The sequence below is a fragment of the Eptatretus burgeri genome, chromosome 5 (genome assembly GCF_056783735.1).
Source record: "Eptatretus burgeri isolate ZD-2024b chromosome 5, Ebu_testis_v1, whole genome shotgun sequence".
NCBI classification, from domain to species: Eukaryota; Metazoa; Chordata; class Myxini; order Myxiniformes; family Myxinidae; genus Eptatretus; species Eptatretus burgeri.
The window spans coordinates 40,915,374-40,922,873 of NC_140965.1; the positions used below are offsets into that span (position 1 = coordinate 40,915,374).

The window sequence follows — 7,500 nt, forward strand, 5'->3', positions numbered from 1 at the left end:
TCTTCCATTTGATTTGAATTGAATTTATTTTAATCCCATTCTGAATTCAATTGAATAATAAATAATAAATAATAATAATAATAATAATAAAACGTAATGGGTCAGGGTCAGGTGCCCAATCAAAGCGGGGTTGCATCAAAGTGGGACGTCGTGGTACTTGGTCAACACTGCCAGCAGTTATAAAGTGGCAGTTCTAATTTGACTCTTATTAATTACGTAACACACCAGCGAACAAAGGCCACACAAAACTACACCACACAAAACGACACAAACACGACACAACACATCACACAAAACAAGTCCTGGTGAGGGTCTGCAATCTCTGATTGCTCTTTTTCTCGTTTTTTTTTTTTTTGCAGTGGCTAGTGGGCCTTTTGTCACATGTCTTAGTTTGAGTGATATTGAAGATAAGTTTACCAGTTGGGGGCCATTAAAAAAAGACGTAATTTTTCTGTTAATTGAGGTAAGTAAAATTAAACTATGAAAGTAAGTATATTATGTAAGTAAAATTACATGACTAACATAACATCCAAGGAGGGAGGGGGGGGGGGTGAATTTACAAGATCACCCCCCCCCCGTTTTTCGAAACGGATTTATGCCACTGTTGCCAAAGGACATTAGCAAAAACGTAATCGCTAATTTCAGCACAAAATTGGCATTCTGTGCGGGTGGCAAGAAAAGTCAAAACAGATAAGAAACAAGAAAGCATCTGAAAATGCAAAGCCCATCCATGTCCGCTTTGTACTCAAACTAAACTTGACAAAAACGACAGTTAAAAAATAAATTGTACATTTTATTAATCTGTTCTCCACAATCTCATAATAAAGGTTTGTTGAAGATTTGATGACGAAAGCTCAATTGGTAAAAATGTTACAGCCTCGACATACACACTGTATCTCAATGGAAAACAAGGATTTCGATTAAAACATTTATATCTGGTCTACCACTTCACCGATGACATCATCCTTGCAATATCTTATTCCCCGTGGGGAGTAGAATGAGACCTGCCAATTTTTCAAAGTTTTCCGATCAGCTGTTTTAGTTTCGGAGGTTTCAGAGTTTTATATTTTTGCGTTTAATCCAAGATGGCTGCCATACCACCAGACCGATGATGTCACAATTATCATTAAAATATTCTCCATGTGGGGGGGGGGGTCGCTCCTACTCTGAAAATTGTGTCGAATTGGACAAGTGGTTGCTGGGAAAAAAAATAATAATAAAAAAAAATGTTAAAAAAGGCCAAAAAATGGTCAAAGAAAAACAATAATAACAATAAAAATAGGGACAATACCCCTGGGCACTCGGTAGCAGCTGGATAAGATAACCAGGAACCACTTCTCTTCTCAAGAGAAACATCCATAGGTAGGCACAGATGACCCACAAAATATGTAATTGAGGAGAAAGTAATTACCTATGGATGTTTTTTTTAATGCCATGAACAAACCTTGGTACATCACAGGTGATGAAGGTTGTGGTGAAGTTTCATCGGAATTGTGTGTGTGGTTTCAGAGAAGAAAGCAAATACCTATTTTGGGGAACAACCCCCGTTGATCCCCTTCGGGTCTGATTTTTTTTTATGCCATGAACAAACTTTGGTACATACAGAGCGATGAAGGTTGGCATAAAGTTTCATCGAAATCGTATTTGTAGTTTCAGAGAAGAAGTTGAAAGTATTTGTGGACGGACAGACGGATGGATGATACGACATCCCATAAGCTCCCTAGAATATTGTTACGGTGGTGGAAATTCACAAAACATCATTCAGGTTCCCCAGAGATCAGTTATTTCGATAAGTACGTGTTTTAGGTTAGAATCCCCACAGATGTGTAATGGGGAATTGTTCGTGTGCCGGGCTGTGCATCTTTGAGTTAGCCGATATTCTTTTTCTATCTTTATTTTAAAACAAACACATCGTCACAACAACGACAACCCACGGCCGCGTTTGATGGTGATTTCCAACACGGCCGCGTTTGACGGTGATTTCCAACACGGCCGCGTTTGACTTGCAAAACGGATCAGAAGGGCCTTACCCTCTGAAGAAGCTGGCCAATCGGAAGTGAGAGGGGCGGAGCCAGCCGGGGGTGAAGAGTCAAAGGTGAAAGAGCGAGCACCCCCAGACCCGATAAAGAGCCGTGCTGGAACGCTGAGAAGCACGTTGGGCTGGGCCGTTGGAGAGAGTCTGGAGTCTGGATTTGAGTGGAGTTGGGAGTGCTTGAGAAGAGCGCTTGAGGAGAGCGCTTGAGTTGAGCGCTGCAGTTGAGTTGGCGTGGGGAGCTCAGAGGCAGTGGAGGGCTGGTTGCTTCAAGTTCGTGCTACGCTGGAGTTCGTGGCTTGCGGTTGGCGGTGGGAGTGGAGAGATGCCCCGTTGAGAGCTGGAGAGTTCGGAGTTTGGGCAGTTGGTTCGCTGGGGGTTCGCCGGTGCGACCAGGAGACCTGAGTCAAGACCCATTCACTCCTCCAGCGCGTCGTCGGCTAAGCCAGGCCGCAGTGGAGGCCGGACGACCAAGGGAGCTAGTCGGAGCTCGGGGGTCCGGGCAAAGACACCGAGGGCCGAACCAGGACCCAGCAAGTCACCACGAGGGTGGCTTGGTAGCCCGCCCGGTCTCTCGGAGCCCCTTAGGTCATCCCGGCTCCAAGTAATTATAAAGGCTCACGAGCCCGGTTCTTTCTTTCTGGGGTTTTGGATGAAAGTCTGTGGCGCCTTGTCTACCTAAGTATAACTGATTAAGTGCATGATTGTGTACATGATAATAGGCATTGGCTGTAGGTTTTTGCTCGTGTCTTGTCCCCATCCCCCCATTCATTGCATATGTGCATTTAAAATAAATGTCCCTATTGTTTGAATGTTAACCTGCTCGTTGTGTCACTTTCTGCCATTGACTGCCATGATGCGTTCGGAATATTAGCTGGCTGATTATCAAGCCGATAAAACGTACATCTGGTCCGACGGGACTTGGCGATATGAAACCGCTCGGCAATTGCATACGGAACGAGCTGCTTAAACGGCTCGTTTTCGTGCAGGCCCCGTCGAGGTATAAACTCCTGGCATTTCTGTCTGTGCGAATAATTAGGTACATCGACAATTCGGCGATCAACCCTGTAGCGCGTGGACAGAGGGATTGGCTGGTTTATGGGGTGTTAAAAACACCTGTAGCTGTGTTTCGGCGTTGATCCGGAAGCTACGACTAGATTGTTCGTTCGGTGGGCACGCGCGGCCGCAATTGGGTAAGGCGGTCGTCCGCACGCCGAACGGGCGGAAATCTACAACAAATATGTTAGGGTTAGGGTTAGGATTAGGTTAGGTTAGGGTTACTGTGAGGGTTAGGGAATATGTGAGCTAAAAAATGAAAATTATTTAAACGAAATTATTTATTTGTCTTCTCAATATTCTAACAATAAAATGTTGTTGGATATTTTATGACAAAAGCTCAAATGGTAAAAAAAAATTTTTTACGGCCAGGACAGACTCACTGACACTCAGAGACAGACAGACACAGACACACAGAAGTGATTGCAAAACCCCGTCTTCCGCTGCGCAGGGGACCAGTTTATAAAATGGAAATTGATCTGCCATGAACAAACATTGAGCTGATGTTTCCAGCTTTACCCTTCATCGGAGATTTTTTTTTTCCTCCGATGAAGGGTAAGACCTGAAATGGGCCAAGTGGAAATGGGCCAACCCTTATTTATTTCTTCGTTGAAAGGAACAGCACCTTGTTGAGTTCAAACCCAAGATCTTATGATGACTAGTTAAGTGTCAACCCATGAAACTACGGCCCATCTCACTGTGATGGGGGGAGGGGGGGAGTGGGTATACCCCCTCCCACATCTTCTTTGGCTTGGTCTCTTACCTTCTGAATGGTTAAAAAAATAGGAAAAAAAGAAAGAAGTAAGGAAAACGACTATGGCTGTGCGACTTTGATGAAATGAAAAAAATCACACTATGTCTGAACTTGTTGCTCTTCATGTGGAAGGAAAAAATAATGCAACACATATCTTTATGTATTCTGACATGTCCATAAATGAGTGTGTGTGTGTGTGAGTGTGCGCATCGTATCTCAATGTGCCCCATTGGAAATTTTGCCCCCCAAACCTGAAATGCTTCATGTGTGTTTTAACTTCCATGTGTGTTCAAAGGTCCCAGCCTGAAATAGTCAAATTAATGCAACTGTTTTTTTTTTTTAATTGTGCTGCATTGTATAGAAACGAATATTTTTACCTTTTAACATTGAAAATTAACACCCATTGTCCGATTGTACAAATTGCACACCGCTCCTTCCCAATTGCATATCCAGACGATGCATGATGTCATAGCCGGGCATTGAAGGGAGGGAGTACTCAGTTTTTACTCCGTTGGTTTTTTTGCTTTTTTGTTTTCTTTCTTTCTTTCTTGTTTGTCCGGGCGATATCTCAGCCATCCTTTGAGCTAGGAAGCTGAAATTTGGGGACAAAAGCGAAGAAATGCTTTGGCAACAATGATAAATTTTCACTTTTTGATTAATCAATTACTTGATGAATTACTTAATTATTATCGACTTATTAATTATTTGTTTTCTTTCTCATCTGGGAAATATCTCAGACACCTTTTGAGCAATGAAGCTGATACTTGGACACGGCAGTGACCAAGTGATTTGGCGAAAAGGGTGTTTTTTGATTTATTGATTAATCACTTAATCGATTAATTATTTTCTTTCTTCTTTGTCTGGGTGACATCTCAGCCATCCTTTGAGATAGGAAGCTGAAATTTGGGGACAAAAGTTAAGATGTGCTTTGGCAAAAATGGTAATTTTTATTTTTTGCTTCATCAATGAATTGATTAATTACTTCATTATTATTGATTTATTAATTGCTTCTTTATTTTATTTCTCATCTGGGCAATACCTCAAGCCCCTTTTGAGCTTGCAAGCTGATACTTGGACATTACAGTGAACAAGAGATTTGGCTATCAAGTGTACTTTTGATTTATTGATGAATCAATTACTCGATTAATTATTCATTTTTAGATTAATTACTTAATTTTCAAAAAGTTACAGACTCGGATGAAACAGTGGTGGCTTAGGTGTACTGTTCGGCAATTGATTGTTAAATCAATCATTTTACTATTATTATTTACCTATTTTAATTATGCAGTTAATCAATTAATCAATCAATTATTGTACACCTCTCCCTCCCAATTCCATCTCCATGTGCTGCACGATGGTATCACTGGGCGCCAAAGGCACCCCAGCAATGTTGTGCGCTAGAGGATTTGTTATTTATTTATTTATTATTTATTTATTTTGTATGGGGGTGGTGTACTTTGAATGTACCTCCACTTGTTTTGTCGTTTTTGGCCTGGCTGGGAACTTTTCACACAATAATCAGAAAAGGACTCGTAGATGCAACACTTCCCAATATCCTTTAACTCATCCTCACAAGACCACCCAACACCAACTCCACCTTTGACTTGCAACCATCAATGTGCTTTCTACTCAAACAACTTCAAAAAAAACTTACTTCCAGTCAATGTTTTATTTGGTTGTCTCCATTTCATTTCACACTTGTCACAGAAATAAAGAATTTTCACTTCTCGCTTTCTTGTGTCTCAACGCAATCCTCGCACAAGATCACAAGTCGATGACCAAATATCCCATTTTGTTTGTCAGTCTTTCCTAAAAACAATTTAACTTTCTGATCTTTGCGATCGCATCTTGAGAACCAATTTCAATCCACACTCACCTCCTCTCCCACCGTTAAATAAAGCACTTGTTTAACGCAATGCCGGTCCACCTGCTCCTCGATGCATTATGTCATACATGGATGGCTTACAACAGAAAAAATACAACTTTACAGTTGGAATCGGTGGCGTAATGGTTTGTGGGACGTCTGCTTCAAGTCTGGAAGGTCGGTGGTTCAAACCCCTCCCAAGTCACACCAAACACTTTAAAAATGCTATGTGCTGCTTCGTTAGCTTGATGCTCAACATTTAAATAGGATAGAGCATAGACAAACAACCATAGGTTGGCATTGAAGTTCTTTGTAAGAATAAGGGAACTCATATAATTACCCCTCACACTGCCTTCCCCTCCCCTCATGCCACCTTCCCTTTCCCTCCCCTCACCCTGCCTTCCCTTCCTGTCTCCTCCCACTGTCTTCCCCACCCCTCACGCTGCCTTCCCTTCCCCCCCTCTCAAGCCACCTTCCCTTCCCCTCATGCCGATTTCCCTTCCCCCTCCCCTCACGCTCCCTTCCCCCCCCCCTCACCCTGCCTTCCCTTCCATCTCCTCACTCTGTCTTCTGCTCCCCTCACATTGCCTTCCCTTCCCCTCTCCTCATGCCACCTTCCCTTCCCCTCATGCTAACTTCCCTTCCCTCACCCTGCTTTCTCTTCCCCTCAAACTGCCTTCCACTCCCCTTATGCCACCTTCCATTTCCCTCCCACTGCCTTCTCTTCCCATCTACTCATGCTGTCTTCCCCTCCCCTCACGCTGCCTTCCCTTCCCCTCCCCCTGTCTCCCCTTTCCCCACCCCTCCTCGCTCCCCCATGCCTCCTCGCTCTCCCTTCCTTCTCACTTCCCCATCCCTCCTTGCTCTCCCCCCCCATCTATATCTATATCTATCTCTATCTCTATCTCTATCTCTATCTCTATCTCTATCTCTCTCTCTCTCTCTCTCGCTCTCTCACGCGCTCTCTCTCTCTCTCGCTCTCTCACGCGCTCTCTCTCTCTCTCTCTCGCTCTCTCACGCGCTCTCTCTCTCTCGCTCTCTCACGCGCTCTCTCTCTCGCTCTCTCACTCTCTCACTCTCTCACTCTCTCACTCTCTCACTCTCTCACTCTCTCACTCTCTCACACACACACACACACACACACACACACACACACACACACACACACACACACACACACACAGACACACACACACACACACACACATATACCTTTTTCCATATTAGTATTCCCGTCAGTGAAGTGACGGGTGCTATTTGCTTGCAATTAATAATAATTATAACAGTTGAGAGCATAGGATGTATCATTTATGAAGTAAGTGTGACAAGTGTTGGACGTATTGCATCACGCAAAGCTGGAGATCACGACAGCCTTAAAGTGGAAAGAGCTGCAAATCTCACGGATGGTCACAATTTCACACAAACGAACACCAGGGATACAGCAAGGGGTAACAAGTGGTGAATGCACTGTACATAAAATGTATTTCATCATAGGAGGGTCATTTTAGTTGTTAAAGGCAGGCGTGGTTACCTGTCGGCGAGTGCTCGTCGCCCAGGTAAGCGCGCGGATTTTTGCGCAAAACTCTGTTCGAGGGAATCTCGCGCACGGCGCGTCCACCTGGCGGCGCCTGTGTCGCGCACGCGCTTAATCCGCTAAACTCCACCTTCAAGTTTTCGCGCTCGTTTTGAGCCTCGTCGTCTTTTCGACAAAAGGTGTGCCGCGCATTCTGCGAGGCAGCTTGTCGACAGGTGTGTTGTGTGTCGGATAGGAAATCGTACATGTTTTATAGAGAA

General features: G+C 43.9%; 1 protein-coding gene across 1 annotated transcript in view; it reads left to right on the forward strand.

Moving 5' to 3' along the window:
- Positions 1–7,209: 7,209 nt before the first annotated feature.
- Positions 7,210–7,500, forward strand: part of LOC147026302 (netrin-G1-like) — a 241,804-nt gene continuing 241,513 nt past the window's right edge. Inside the window, exon 1 of the transcript XR_015058278.1 lies at positions 7,210–7,500. This exon is cut by the window's right edge and continues 146 nt beyond it. The gene's annotated coding sequence lies outside the window, so the exon portion shown is untranslated.